The sequence below is a fragment of the Pinus tabuliformis genome, chromosome Q (assembly GCF_031772625.1).
Source record: "Pinus tabuliformis cultivar Carrire ecotype Pingquan chromosome Q, CPIR1, whole genome shotgun sequence".
NCBI classification, from domain to species: domain Eukaryota; kingdom Viridiplantae; phylum Streptophyta; class Pinopsida; order Pinales; family Pinaceae; genus Pinus; species Pinus tabuliformis.
The window spans coordinates 1,346,398,605-1,346,413,918 of record NC_142296.1 but is presented as its reverse complement, the minus strand read 5'-3'; the positions used below and the strand labels follow the sequence as shown (position 1 = coordinate 1,346,413,918).

The 15,314-nt window shown below is 35.8% G+C and overlaps 1 pseudogene; it reads right to left on the bottom strand.

Annotated features, from left to right (window-relative positions):
• Positions 1–283: 283 nt before the first annotated feature.
• The window catches only part of LOC149224874 (plasma membrane ATPase 1-like), a 77,513-nt pseudogene continuing 62,482 nt past the window's right edge, over positions 284–15,314 (bottom strand).

The window sequence follows — 15,314 nt, the reverse complement described above, 5'->3', positions numbered from 1 at the left end:
TTGAATGAAGATGCTAAACAGAAATGCACAAAATCATTTAGGAACAGGGTTTGGAGATACAAAGTGATCGAATTCAGCCCTTTCAATAATGCTCAACCACAAATAAACATTCTGTTCAATCTTGACTGAAAAATTAATTGCCTAGACTGAAAAATATCTTTAAATCTTAAAACCAATAATTCATATAAATCGATCTTTAAACCTTAAAACCAGTAATTCATATAAGTCGCTCAAGGCAGGCAGGTACTCTCAGCTGTAAATCATTTCACAGTGGATGCAAATATTACATAGTAACAAAATAGCTATGGGGCCAGTTTGTTGACTGGACTATGTCAGAAGCACTTCTTGTTGCATCAGTTGCATCAGCAACAGCAATTCCTATGTCTGCCTTCTTTAGCCTGCAATCGTTTAACAATCTCGTACTTATGCTCTGCAATGACCAGTCAAAATCAGGAAGGATATGGAATCAAACACTAATTAAGGAAATGAAAAAATAAAAGTATATGAAAAAACACAGAAGTAAAAGATAATTGTTGCTCACCAGGGAAAACACCAGCAAAACCATCAGCCTTCTCTATTAGTTCATCAACTGGCGAAGCTGCAATTGATTCATCTTTGTCCTGACCTAGTAAAGAGGATGATGGATACATGTTTGTACCCATGTCCAGTCGGCGACCTGTCTCCTTGGCAATAGCCAATTGATCTCCTGATGAACATTTGCAAGTAAATAGTTAAATGTCGGCTCGCTGCATTACAAAAATAGTAGTGAAACTGATGACACCATAACCTCACCATACCTGTGATCATTTTGACATTTACACCAAGATTAAGAGCCCTTGTGATTGTTCAAAAAGAGGCATCAATCCAATAAAATTCCAGGGTCCTCCTGGACTCTCCTTCCTGCCCTTTGGAACTTCCTGCAAACATTTTGAGATAGCTATAAAGAATAAATAATCAACAAAAAGAACTTACTGGGAAGATTCAGCCCACGGATAAAGCAAAAGAAGACATATTATTAACCTGATATGTAACTGCAAGAGAGCGAAGTCCTCGTTCAGCGAACTTGTCAATAACTGTATGAACTCGCCGGTCAATTTGTGGCTTATTATGTGCGAGGTTAAGAATCTAGCAGAAAGTATTTGGTCATTTCAGTTTTAATAGAATGTGTACAAATAATTTTTGAAGCACTTTCTAAACAATACATCCCATTACCAAGTCTAATGAAGAAGGTCAAAGTTCCAAAGAACAATACCTGCTCTGGAGCACGTTTACTAACTCGATGCATTTTCCCTTCATTGTCAATATAAGTGAGAGTTGTCCTCTTGTCAGTTGGATTAAAAGGAAGAAAATGGACCTCTTGAATGGCTGCCTGCGCCTTTTAGATCCATGGATGTTAAAACCCACAACAAAAGATACAAATCAGTAAAATAAGCATAGGCCTGCTTATCAACTAAAATTTAATATGATGACATAAAAAAATACTTGCCTCCTTAGGATCTGTAAGCATCCCAACAATTGCCGCATCAATGGCATCTTGATTCTCTGTTCTGGATGCTCTTGCGGCCATCAGGACAACAGCATCCTTGTCATATCCTTTCGTGAAAACCTATTCATGACAACAATTAGTAATTGATAATTGTTTGAAGGAAACTAACAGTACTGGATCATCCAATATTACCACGGACCCTAACTAGCCAATTTGGTACAACTGCAGTATCACCAAAAATTATGTATTTATGAAATAAGAGAAAGGAAAAAAAAAGAATCAGAAGTCCAGAATAAATACCAACCTTTTGGAAGTGGCCAACTTGGTTTGTACTGTCGGCAATGTGTGCTGGTTTACCAAAAAAGGTATGGACCCCAGTAGCAATGACAACACATTCAAGTTCACCCTGTTTGCAAGTAGAGCCAGAATAAACCCCATCGCCAGGACCCTTTGTTACTGGTAATGACTCACCACTGAGGGCAGACTACACACATTCAAAAATATTGTCATAAAACGTGGCTCAGGAAAAGTACCAAAACAATTGAAGTTAATCCCAGAAACCATATAAAAGCATACCGAAAATTCCAGCACTTGTAATCAGAAATAAGAAGTAAAGAAAAGGATTGGATTAAGACCTGATCAATCTTTAAAGGATCTCCTTCAAGAAGACGCGCATCCGCAGGAACAATATCTCTAAGTTTGATGTTGATTATGTCACCAGGAACAAGCACTGCTGCATCTTCTTCACTCCATTGTCCATCTCTGAGAACCTGTTAAGTTCAAAGTCTTAAGTCATTGACTAAGGAATTTAAAACTGCAGCACCCATGATCTTAAGAGGATTCTGAACATCCAGTTGCATGCTTTCCCGCAAAACCAAGGATAGAAAACTGAAAATATCGGGGCTGCCACTCATACAAAAGATAGTGAACAGACCTTGCTCTTTGGAGCCAGGCGAGTCATCAGTGCTGCAGCAGCATTGCCAGCATTGTTTTCCTCTATGAAACTTATGGTAGAGTTTATAACAAGCAATGTTAGAATACCACAAAAATCGTGCCAGTCGGGAGGTTTTCCCTGCAAAGATACAATTTACATGATTAAAGCCTCAACTAAAAAGAGCGGATAGGGTATGCCCTGACCGATACTGGCTACAAGAGAGAAATATTGTGACACGGTAGAACAAGAAGCCATCTTCTTTTCCGATAATATGCACAGGAACCATAAGGATGAAGTAATACTGTGAACTACTAAAAATACAATAGAGGGGAACGATATCCAATGGGAGAGACTAAATGCCACACTACTATTTACTATCAAACAAACACAAAAAACACAAAATTAGCAACAGTACTAGCAAATATTATTAATGATGAAAAAACAAAAGAATAACCATGACCAATTTGCCAAAAAAATACAATTATCAGAAGGAATGGCCACACTATAAAGATATGTGCTTAGTTCATGGATTGATCAATGGGGGTATATTATCCAAGCATGTTGAAGAGTCAAGACAGGCAGACAAACATGTTTGATAAACTGAATGTACACATTGTAGGCCCGACTAGGAAAAGCCCTTGCAGAGAAGAAAACACCATAGAAAAAAAAAATAGAACATATAAAAGTAACAACATGATATTTGTGGTGTAAATAGCCAAGAGTTTTCAAAAACAGAGAAAATATGGCATTAGCAGTATATCAACAGTTGTTTTACCAACGAGAAAGACAAATCACTAGTAATGACTGAGACTGCAAAGAGACGAAGAACCCGAGATAGAAAAATGATGAGTGCAGCGACTGTGCCGACAAAATATATAGAACTAATTACATGATATTAGCAATGAAGCTTGATAGCTGCTTTACAATAGAATCAATGAGGGGAATTAGAAGTGTATGATGCTTACGTCATGGAGTTAAATTTAATCAATTCTCATAAACCTTGGTCAGACTCCTTTATATTTGTAGATGCAGAACAACACATTTTATGAAGATATGTACCAATATCATTAATACCATGTAACTCGTATAGGAAGTCAGGTGCTAGTTCATACTCATATGACTCTATTGCTTCAACACCATTGTTGTTTAAGCAAAAAAAAAAATGTTCTATTAACCCATTTCGTAGTTCATTTGAAGTATAATGAAAATGTAGAAGCATTTCGAATGAGTCAAATAGACAATCTCCTACAGTATATGAAAATGCATTTAGTCTAAAAAGACCATTTCTTTTTAATACAGTATCAATGTTGTCAGGCAAAATGCATTGTAATCTGAATTTGTAACTGTCAACATCTATTATTTCTTCCATCATTTGCAATTGCTTACCAGACTTGCCTTCTGCAATTGTCTTCTACAGCTTTGCAAAAAATATTGATCAAATTAGCAAAAAGTGAAGATGATTGTTTCGAACAAAATATATATATTAAAAAAATAGGCTCTTGCATTATGTTGCCAAACAAATATCAAATTTCTAGCAACAAGTCATATTTATAAATAACAAAGAAATTGGAAATGGAAACAGTGGAAAGACATAATGAAAAAATGCAGCATAACTTTAAGAATATTTCTGCAAGTTAACAAAAGGAAGCAGTGGAAAGACAAAATGAAAAAATGCACCATAACTTTAAGAATATTTCTGAAAGTTAACATTATTGTTGATTGCATTTGTGAAATAAAATAACAATAGATTGTCTATTGAAATCTATATTTTACTAGTTAAACATGTTGCCCAATGTTGTATATTGCCTTTATAACATCACTTGGATTGTCATGAGTTATGAGCACTGAAAAATAAGCGATAGAACAACAGGAATTTGAGAAGCTTCGAGAAAAGATGTGAGATGTGAGTTATCTAACATGCTTGCTTTTAATTTTTGACGATTGACCAAACAGAACAATATAGGAACTGTTCGTATGCTTTAATTTGCAAATTACAAAGGAAACAAAATAACAAAAACTTGATGAGCGCATACCTTAACATTAACAGAGAGTTAACCTGTTGTGTGAAATTAAGAAAAAACATACCAGAAATTAACAGTATTGAGAATCATATATCCTGAAAACAAAAATCTTGAACCTAGAAAACCTCAGGTTCCTTTAGAGCTAGTGTAACCTCTCTCTTGAGAAAACCTCAGGTTCCTCTATGTATCAACGGCAAGATGCAAGGATAATGTTTGAAATTTCAATCGATCACTAACTTTTTGGTTTGGTCCCTGATGCCACGGTGAAGAGCCAATTTACTTTAGAAAACACTTGATTCTTGTTATTTTATAAATTGACTCTTCAGCATTAGTTTACTCACATTAACTTTTTGGTTTGGTTACAACATTCAACATAGTGAATTCTAAAGATGACAAAAAACTAATCTGAATGTTGTCAGAATCTTCATGGCAAAAACCTAATCTGAATGTTAACAGATTACTAATATTTATGGCAAAAAACTAACAACATTCAAGATAGTGAATTCTAAAGATGACAAAAAACTAATCTGAATGTTGTCAGAATCTTCATGGCAAAAACCTAATCTGAATGTTAACAGATTACTAATATTTATGGCAAAAAACTAATCCGAATGAAAAGGAGTTTCTGAAAATGAACATTTTCTCATGCTTGGCCTCAAACTCTTCATGGACTATGAAGCATGGCAAAAACCTAATCTGAATGTTGACAGATTACTAATATTCATGGCAAAAACCTAATCCGAATGAAAAGGAGTTTCTGAAAAATAATACTGTTTGTCATTGTGCAAACAATTTGAGGGCATAATTGGTACAGGTATCAGACAATCACAGCATGATCTCTAAAGATTTGGGAGCCTGGAATTTTGCCCAACTATAATTCCCCTGTAATCGTGGCACACACCAAATCCCGTCCTTAACAACCACAGATCTGAACCAGAAACGACGGAGCCTAGGCACAGAAAGAAAGTTTTGTTTACAGTGATGCATTATGTGATGCCAAAGAGAGAAATGTTGTCACTGGATTTATTTTTCAGCACGAAAAAAACTGTATAATTGTAGTCATGGGAGGAAACAAAATACAACTGCATTATCTCAGATATATTGTCAGAGAAATATGACTGATGGGGATTTGGCACATTCTATAAAGATGACTAAAAATATGGACCATATGCAACCTATATTGCGATAGTTACATTGGGTATGGAATCAATAGGACTAGCAAAATAACAAAAACTTGATGAGCGCATACCTTAACATTAACAGAGAGTTAACCTGTTGTGTGAAATTAAGAAAAAACATACCAGAAATTAACAGTATTGAGAATCATATATCCTGAAAACAAAAATCTTGAACCTAGAAAACCTCAGGTTCCTTTAGAGCTAGTGTAACCTCTGTCTTGAGAAAACCTCAGGTTCCTCTATGTATCAACGGCAAGATGCAAGGATAATGTTTGAAATTTCAATCGATCACAGACATTTAAAAGAAACAGGCACCATGATTCAGACAATTGAAATAATATGTTTACTAAATAACAGTTCCAAAGATAAATAAAAGATATACTTAGTTGATAAACCAGTTAGAAGTGGATCAAACGCACACCTCAATATATGTTTATATAGACCAATGATGGAAGGCTAGAAACGAGACGAGGAAACATCAAAAGAGTGTAGTCAATCAAGTCTACTTAAGAAAGGAAAGATTAGACAGGCTAATTGAGCACCAGACAATGCATCACATATTCACTCTTTGAGCTAGCATTTAGGAGGCTAGACAGAATCACTTGAAGCTGTACTGCTTCTGTGTTGATTTTATGAAGGCCTTTCCTATTTCTAGTAATACATTTACTCAATTTGGTGCAGACTTCGGGAGGAAGTCGAACCATAAAACTCAGTATAGCAAATCCAAGAAACTGAATCAAGGTCGAACAAAAATATTACAGACTTTAATAAAATAAAACCATAGTCGTAGTGAGGTCGGCAATACTTCAACAAAGACTCTGGTCTACATGAGAAGGGCCAAAAACCCAAGGGTAAAAGCTATAAACCACTACAATAGGAGGAAAGTTAAACCCTCCATCAGATGATAGGAAGACCGACTAGTAGCTCCAGCAAGTATTTGCATGCAGAACAGAGTCTGAGAAAAATAGATTTATCCCTGGAACGAAAGAACAAAGCCATGTTTTAATTAAGACACAAGAACCCTTTTTCTTACAGTGAGATAACCTGAGAGGCTAAATACTTACCTGGAAAAACGATAAAGGTTGGACCAAAGAGCTCGCCGCCCAGCTGACAAGACAAAGTGTTCATGCAGCACCCTCACCAGACCAAACTACAAGAAGTGCTAAGTTTGTGAATTAAGGAAGATCTGGTAGGACAATACAGGGAAACGAAGAAAAGAAAATAGACTTGGAACAACTTGTAACTTCACCTGATAAACAGTAGGCCGCACCTCGACCTTGTACTAGAGCACTCCGATTGTTGCTGCAACTAGTCGAAAGCATCATGCGTTCGAATCCCAGAAGAGTTTTCCCTTAGGCAGAGCAAAGGTGTTGGGCAGAACGCCAAAGTAGAGGGTAGCAAATGACCCACAAACTTTGTTTGAGTACATGATAAGCCACCCGAAACAGCCATAGCCATGCGATCTGCAAACTGAAGCCTACACCGTCGATAACAAGAAGGATCCGGAGAAAGATTGTTCCAGTTGTACCAGCTATTAAATTGGTGACAGAGGAATTGAATGACGAGGGTTTGGATAAGTTCAACACACTAGTTGTGAAGTCCCATGGTGGTGATGGCGTAAGAACAGGTACCAACCGTACTTTGCATCGAACAACGTTGGCATATCAACCGTACTTTGCATCGAACAACGTGAAGGCTGTAATAAGACCCCAATTATTTTCCGGACCAAAACTTTGCTTAAACTTAGGTTAAAATGCCAATACACTGAAAATATAACGGTCAAACTATGAACTAATGCTCGGTTAGCGATCGATCGATCGGTAATAGTCCTAGGCAGGGACTAATAAAAATAAATAATTATAAAGTAATGATTACATGCCCCTTAAGTCTCAAATTTGTGATTTCTTCCATTTTAAGTCTCAATAGGTAAGGCCTTTCCATTCCATGTTGGTAGCAAAACTATTATTGATGATATGTACTCATCGAGCTAAGAGAGAGACATGCATGGATCTCCTATGAATTGTGTAAGTTCAAGGCTAGATCCTCGGAAGGGAATTATATTTAACTTCTTTGTGTAATTTTTAATTTTTTGGGGAAGTTTTTGTTTGTGGAAATTTAATACAAAATTGTATTAAAATTAAGCGTAGTTTGATTAACAGTTAAAGTGGTAGTTTGATTAATAAATGAAATAATATTTGTTGTAGTTGTGTGTTTTTGAATTTATAAGAATGCAATGTCATATTTTTTAGCATTTAAGTTATATAAATGAAATAATTTAAATTTATATAAAAAAAAAATAAACATATAAATTAAATAAAAAATATTAAATTTTAGATAAAATTAATTTTAAAAATTATTTATATATATATATATATAAGGTATCAATTTGAAATGATAATAGTATATTTATAACAAGATTATTCTAATTATCATTGGTTAGAAACATCACTATGATATTATGATTGTTAATTTCTCACAATATCACTCCAATTATCATGATGTTAGAAGCATCACTATGACATTATGATGGTTAATTTCTTACAATATCACTCTAATTATCATCGTGTTAGAAACATCACTATGACATTATGATGGTTAATTTCTTACAATATCACTCAAATCAATACCACAAGATCACTTCAATTATCATGGTGCCAAAAACGTCACTATCACATTATGATGGTTAATTTCTTACAATATCATTCAAATCACAAGATCAATCCAATTATCATGGTGTTAGAAACATCACTATGACATTATGATGGTTAATTTCTTACAATATTGATAAGTGTTGATAATTAGTTATATGTATGGAGTGTTTTATAATTTGGTTGTTGATATTATGTCGAGGTATGTTCTACAATCTAGTATGGGGGAGATGTTGTAGTAATTGTAAATGAGTGTGAATATTTAAATGTCGACTTAAGTAAAATATACTAGTTACAACATGTCTCCAAAGACTTGAACCTATGCAGTTGGGGAAACAAATTATTTTCCAAACCACTGAAGCTAAGATCTTTTAACATATTATAGTTTTGTTTTTATTAATAAAATTACAAACAATATTTTCGAGGAAAAAATCATAATATGCATGTCACACTAAAATAAATTTAAATAATAATGATTCATATTCGTAACCATGATATTTAAAACATATCATTAATAAACATATAAAAACTTAAAAATTAATAAACTTATAATTAAAAATAAAAACATTTCTAAACATAGAAATGTGAAATATATCTAGTATAAATAGTAGCTATATATGGTAGGTCAAGTAAGGGTAAGTAATCAGTGGAAAAAAGGCTTGATCTAACAGGTTATGGTCCTTCTATAGGATAGATGTACGAGGATATGGTAGAATATACTCCAGACCCTTGGGAAGGCGTCAACATATGGACATACTCTATCTGATTTGTTGCAACCCTTTCTTCAAATGATGTTTACTTGGATCGAGGTTATTTGTCAATGGTACGAGATGGGTTAGGGCCATACCTGACATGCCAGGTTTTCACACAGGCAATCCGTTCGAAATCAGGCAATCCCTTCAATATGATGGCATTTGGTCCTTCCAAGGTGCTTACAACTTGCCCTCCTTCAGGATTAACTTATTCACCTACATGCTTACCATCTACCTCCCCTAACGTTTCTCTCTCACTACAATCTCCATTGGATGTAACCTTCCCGAGACCCTTGCCAAGGTGGATTGACTTCTCCCCCTTGGATTTCTCTATCCCCCTCTCCTTCTGGTTTCCTTAAGAATATCTTCAAGTCAGAAGTTTTGAGTAGTGGAGGAACAACCCTGCAATTATGAAACCCTACAATCCCTCCTATCATCCAACCCCATAAACAAAACTGAAAATGAATCAAAAGAAAGCTTGAAGAGTGATCACACTTCGTACTTGGGAAGAATGTCTAGTTGAACGACATACATAAGATGGAAAAATCGCTGATGGCAAGGTGATTTCCCAACAAACATATGTCCATGGTGGTCCTTTAGGGATAGACAAAGCAAAATTTCCAACGACTACTTGATTTCTGTATTCAAGCTTCTATGATCCATAATGAATTAAACAAAGTCTTTCGGTAGAAATCGCATGAGAGAATTTTTGGCCGACGCAGTTCGAACCAACAAGTGTGGTTCATCATCAGGACCAGATGAAGAAGCAGACCATCGCAAAGGCTTAAATAGAGAGCAATGTAGAAACATAATTTCAAGTAACGGCTATATTTGAACAATAATGTTTAAATTATAATATTAATTTATTAATATATTAAAAACAAATATTATTAAGTAACAGCTATATTAAATGGCTAGTTTTTGAAAAAAATATTTAAATAATGATATTATTTCATTAATTTATTAAAAATCTTAATAGGTAACGGCTATATTAAATGGCTAGTTTTTGAAAAATAATATTTAAATTAATTTATTAAACAAAATAAATTAATTTAAATATTATTTTTCAAAAACTAGTCGTTTAATATAGCCATTACACATAAATATTTTAATAAATTAATAAACTAATATCATTAATTAAATATTATTTTTCAAGAACTAGTAATATTTGGGTTTAATAAATTAATTTAAATATTATTTTTCAAAAACTAGCCGTTTAATATAGTCGTTACTTAATAATATTTGTTTTTAATATATTAATAAATTAATATTATAATTTAAACATTATTGTTCAAATATAGTCGTTACTTGAAATTATGTCTCTGCATTGCTCTCTATTTAAGCCTTTGCCATGCTCTGCCTCTTCATCTGGTCCTCATGATGGACTACTTGATTATTCACTTAAGTGTATGATAGCCCCATAGGGTTGGATGGGTTGACTCAATTCTTTGGAGGAGGACGTTACAAAACTCTTAAATGTGAAATGGTCTTGGGGTTCCCAAGCCCCATTCTTGAAGAATTGGTCAATAAATTTTGATGCATGATTGGAGAAGCTCGACATTGTTCCTATTTGGGTTTTTCTTCTCGGATTACCACTTATATTCTGGTTGGAAGGTATTTTTAAGGAGGTAGGAAATATTTTAGGGTTCTACTATGATGCCGATTTATTTTTCTAGCAAACAGAGTATATGGACATTACTCGTATTTTGGTTGGTCTAAATCTTTCTTTGGGTCTCCTAGAGTCCATCTCTATATGCACTAGAGACATCACACATCATCAAAACATGGACTAAGAATGAATCCCATTCAAGTGCATCCACTGTCATGCTTATAGACACCTGATTAAGGACTATGAAATTAGGAAAATCAAAGGGAAGAAGTCGTTGCCCAAGGTCTCTTCGCTTTTGGTTTCTCTACCTCAACTTCCTACCTTTCAGTCGTGCCCTAGTTCATCTCCAGCTAACCTGGGTCAACAAAAATTTGGATTTTCCATGGTTTGAGAAAACTTGGAAGAAGGCAGAAGTTTGGAGCCTCAGCCCCTTGCTTCCTCAGCTAGTCCACTGATAAGCTTGGCCATGGCCTCCTCTTGGACAACCCTCTCCAGCATTTGGCAAACCAAATACTCTATCGGAGGGCCCTCCCTCCCTAGGTATGAAATAATTCATTTCTACGGATCTTCCTATTTGTGCTTCTGATTGTGTATTGATTGGTGATCTTCCCTCTTACTATGTTCCTTCTTCCCATCATAACAGTGCTTTTGTTGGAGCGCTCAAGCCCCTCTATGGCATTTCCTCCCTCATCTCCCTTCCCTTTTTTTCCCTTACCCCCTCTTCCCCGCCTGCTCCATCTCCTTCATTTATTTCCTCTCTCACCATCTAATCTCCCCCTTTCCCAAATATGGAGGCTACCTCCCCCTCCCCCACATTATAACCTTCAGCCTTTGAGGCGTTCCTCCATATCCCCTCCTCTTCTTCCAATGATCTCCCTGCCACAATCCATTGGGGGGGGGGGGAGGAGGGGGGTGGTTTTTGGGCTCTCTCGCAAATTCCTCCTATCCTTTTGTCTCCAAAGGACTTAAATCCCTTCTTTCTAAGGCTTAGAAAAAATACTCATATGAAATTGAATTTGAGAAGCAATCGTCTACTATTAGGGCACTTAGAGCAATGCACCCTTTAAATTTTTTCAAATGAAGCTCCTCTCTCTTAATTGCAAGGGTCTTTCCAACTCCACTAGAAAAATGGAAATTAAAGGACTCATTGAATTCCATTCCCTTAATGTTATCTTTCTACAAGAAAAAGTGTTGGAAGGGGACAAGGCTGTCAACATTCTTAAACCCCCCATCAAGATTGGGATTTTTCGGCCACAGATGCACTAAAATATCGGGAGGTCTCATCTTGGGTTAGAACACTCGTTTTATCCACCTTTCTTTAGCTTGGTTAATCGGATCAGGTTTGGTTCTATATGTCCACTCTTCAAACCTGGACATGTCTTTATATTACATCATTGTTTATGGACTGTACATGGAGTGAAAGGAATTCTAGAATAAATTTGTTTCTCTTCTTATTTTCCCCTCTAGGTGGGTTTTAATTGGAGGAGATTTAAACTTCACTTTGGGGAAATCTAAATGTTAGGGCCCTTTTGCTAGAGTGGATCCCCTCCTGAACTTTCTTATATCCCTCTTGGATGACTTGGGACTCAATGATATCCTTCCTCCCAAGATCTTGCCAACATGTTCAAACAACATATCGGGATCAACCATAATTGCTAAAAGACTGGATTACTTCCTCATCTCAGATGCTTTGCTCAATACCATCCTCAAAATATGACAATGGACCTCAATGGGGGGTGACTTAGATCATTCCCTTATTCTTTTAGAATTGGAACCTTCCCTGCAAAACCCCTGAGACCGTTCAAGCTTAACCCATCTTGGTTAGAAGACTCCTCTCTTCTGGATCTCCTAAAAAACAATTGGACTTATCTCTCCCCAGATCACCATGATTCCCTAGCCATTTGGTTCCAAAGGAATCTCAAATGATCAAAGGGCATTATTATCTAATGGGCTAAACAAAAAAGAGAAGCATATTCCAACTCCATCTCATATATTAAATCTCAATTAAATTCACTATTAGAATTGGAAACCTCCACATAGGTGCTACAGAACCTAAAATATAGGATATTAGATCTTGAAAAGTCCATAAGGAAAATCCTCCTTGATAGAGGGAAGGAATGGAGGAAGAAAATTTGTGTGCTTTGGCTACAATCTCGAGATGACAACACAGAGTACTTGCCCCAAATGGAAAATCCCACGAAATCTAATGATACAATTTGGGGAATTAAAGGCACTAATGACTCCTTAGCCACCTCTTTCTCTGAAATTGTAGTAGAGGGTTGTTCATAGTTCAAAGACATCTTTTGCCAAGAAAATCATGCCACCATACTACAAATTTTAGAGGTAACAATGCTTTTTCCTAGTTTTGTGGATCAAGAGGGGAATGATTCCCTAAGGGTAGAGGTATCCAAACAAGAACTTGAGAGAGTTCTCCATAGCTTCAAAAAGGGTAAGAGTCCTTGGTATGATTGTCTACCAATTGAATTTTATATCAATTGTTTGGACTTCCTAAGTGAAGAGCTTTTCTCTGTCATTAAATACCTAAGAAAATATGGCTTGATCTTGCCCCCCTTTAATTCTACTTTCATTTCCCTTATCCCTAAAACTAATAATACAAATTCTTTTGATCAGTTCAAACCTATATCCCTCTGTAATGTAACATACCCGAGTTAAAAGTTCATGCAATAAATTTAATAAATGAAAAATAAGACCAAGGTCATGGCACACATATTCCAAGCTAAATGTCGGGCAAAGTATCCTAGTGGGCATCACTTATTGTTTATTATAGCTAAGGAAAATGGCAAAGGAAATGGCAAGGCTTTGAAAAGGAAAAAATAAATTGTTAGCATTTATTTTATGAAAATAAAGGAAAATAGGAAAAAAGGGAGGTGAAAGGCCACAGGTTGCATGTGAGGAGGAAATTGAAGGAAAATAGAGGAAAATGAAGAAATTAGAGGCATCAATAATAAAAATACATCAGAGCATCAGTTGTGGGCCTTTTGTCAGTTGAGTTTTGGAATTAGTCTGAGAGAGGAGAAGAGCACCAAGGGAGAAGGAAAGCAAGCAAGCAAAGGAAGGACAAGGAAAGCAAGGATCAAGCAAGGACAAGTTGGACCAAGCAGCTTCAGTGGGAATACTTGCAAGTAACAGGTTGCATGTATGATTTTCTAGATGGTTTTAGCATGCATGGTATATGCATGTGTGTATTTGGTTCATTTGTTGTCATTGGCATGGGTTTTACTAGGTTTCGAAGTGGTTTTAGCCTTGCCTTTCCATTTCCAGAAAGCCATGGTGTGATGGGATTCATTCTTGGTTGAGCTTTAGATTGCTGGAAGGTTTTGGATTCGGGTGAGATGGTCTTAGGAAAATCCCAAGGGTTGGTGGTAGAGATGGTTTTCTCCAAGAAGCCCTCAATAGGTGGGTGGAGACAAGAAAATTCCTCAAGGGATGTTGAAGGAATACTGAGGCCTTTAAGCTCGGTTTGGTTTTGTGATCTCAGGACCGGTTTAGGTGAGATCATGGTAATGTGAGGGTGGAGGTGGTTTGACCTCTAAATTCCCTTGGATTTTTATGGATTGGTTTATCCCATGAAATCCCACATTCATGCTTGGAATGTGGAACAGGGGTGATTGGCTGAAAGAAAGATTTGGTTCAGCCCAATCTATGGTCGAATGGTATGTGGAATTCCCTGACTTGGTTAGCTTTTGCAATGGTTAATAAGAGAAAATTCATCTTCTCTTTATGAGTAGATATACTTGTTATTATGTGGATTTAATGGTTGTTCTATCATTATTAATTATTTGGTTATATGCTTGTTATAAGCATGGTTTTATGACAGATCCAAGTTATGGCTCTTATCATGTTTGTTTGATAAATGAATGGTTAATGATTGCATGACCTAATAAATGTTATTTCGTATATTGCGAGAGGGAATTAGTCCTTCTTGGTAAACCTCAAATAAGTTTCAGATCTCTATGTTCAAATATGCATTCATGACCTATAGGTTGCATGTTCATTGTTGGTGTGTGTTATATTCTTTCCATAACTAGTCGCACGTGCGGAAGGGTCATGGGGGAGGAAGGTCCCTCTTGTTCATTGTGTTGGGCGTAGAAAAGGGGTCACATTGGGGTCACACGTGGTCCAGGGCAGTGACCTAAGAAAAAAAAATTGGACCCTATAATAGGTGGGCGAACCTACCTATGGTTTTGTGCATGGGTTTTGCACATTTTTGGGCATGATGGTTTTGTGCCTATGGTATTTTGTAGATCTAGTCAAGGGAAATACGGTTATATTCTAATCCAAGGTTAATGGATTAGGGTTTATGAATGCTTCGACATGTATATATATGTATTGTAACATTGAAAGGAACATAATGAAAAATCAATCTAATAGTCCAGGTTTTGGGATCCAGGGGAAAATCTGTGTATATTTGTTTTATGTTCTTGCCATTATATATATATATATATATATATATAAGAATTTTTTTGCAAGTAATTTATGTACAAGGTTAAAACCTATGTTCATCATGTGTTTGACAGAATGACTGTCATGGTTAAGATGGGCTAGGGTGAGTCACTGATCAAGTTTTGAGTTAAAATATTTATCATTCTGATATTTATCTTTCCTGAGTGTTTCATTAAGTTTTGGGCAGAGGTCTGGATCCTAGCCCTGAAAAAGTGGCTTAGA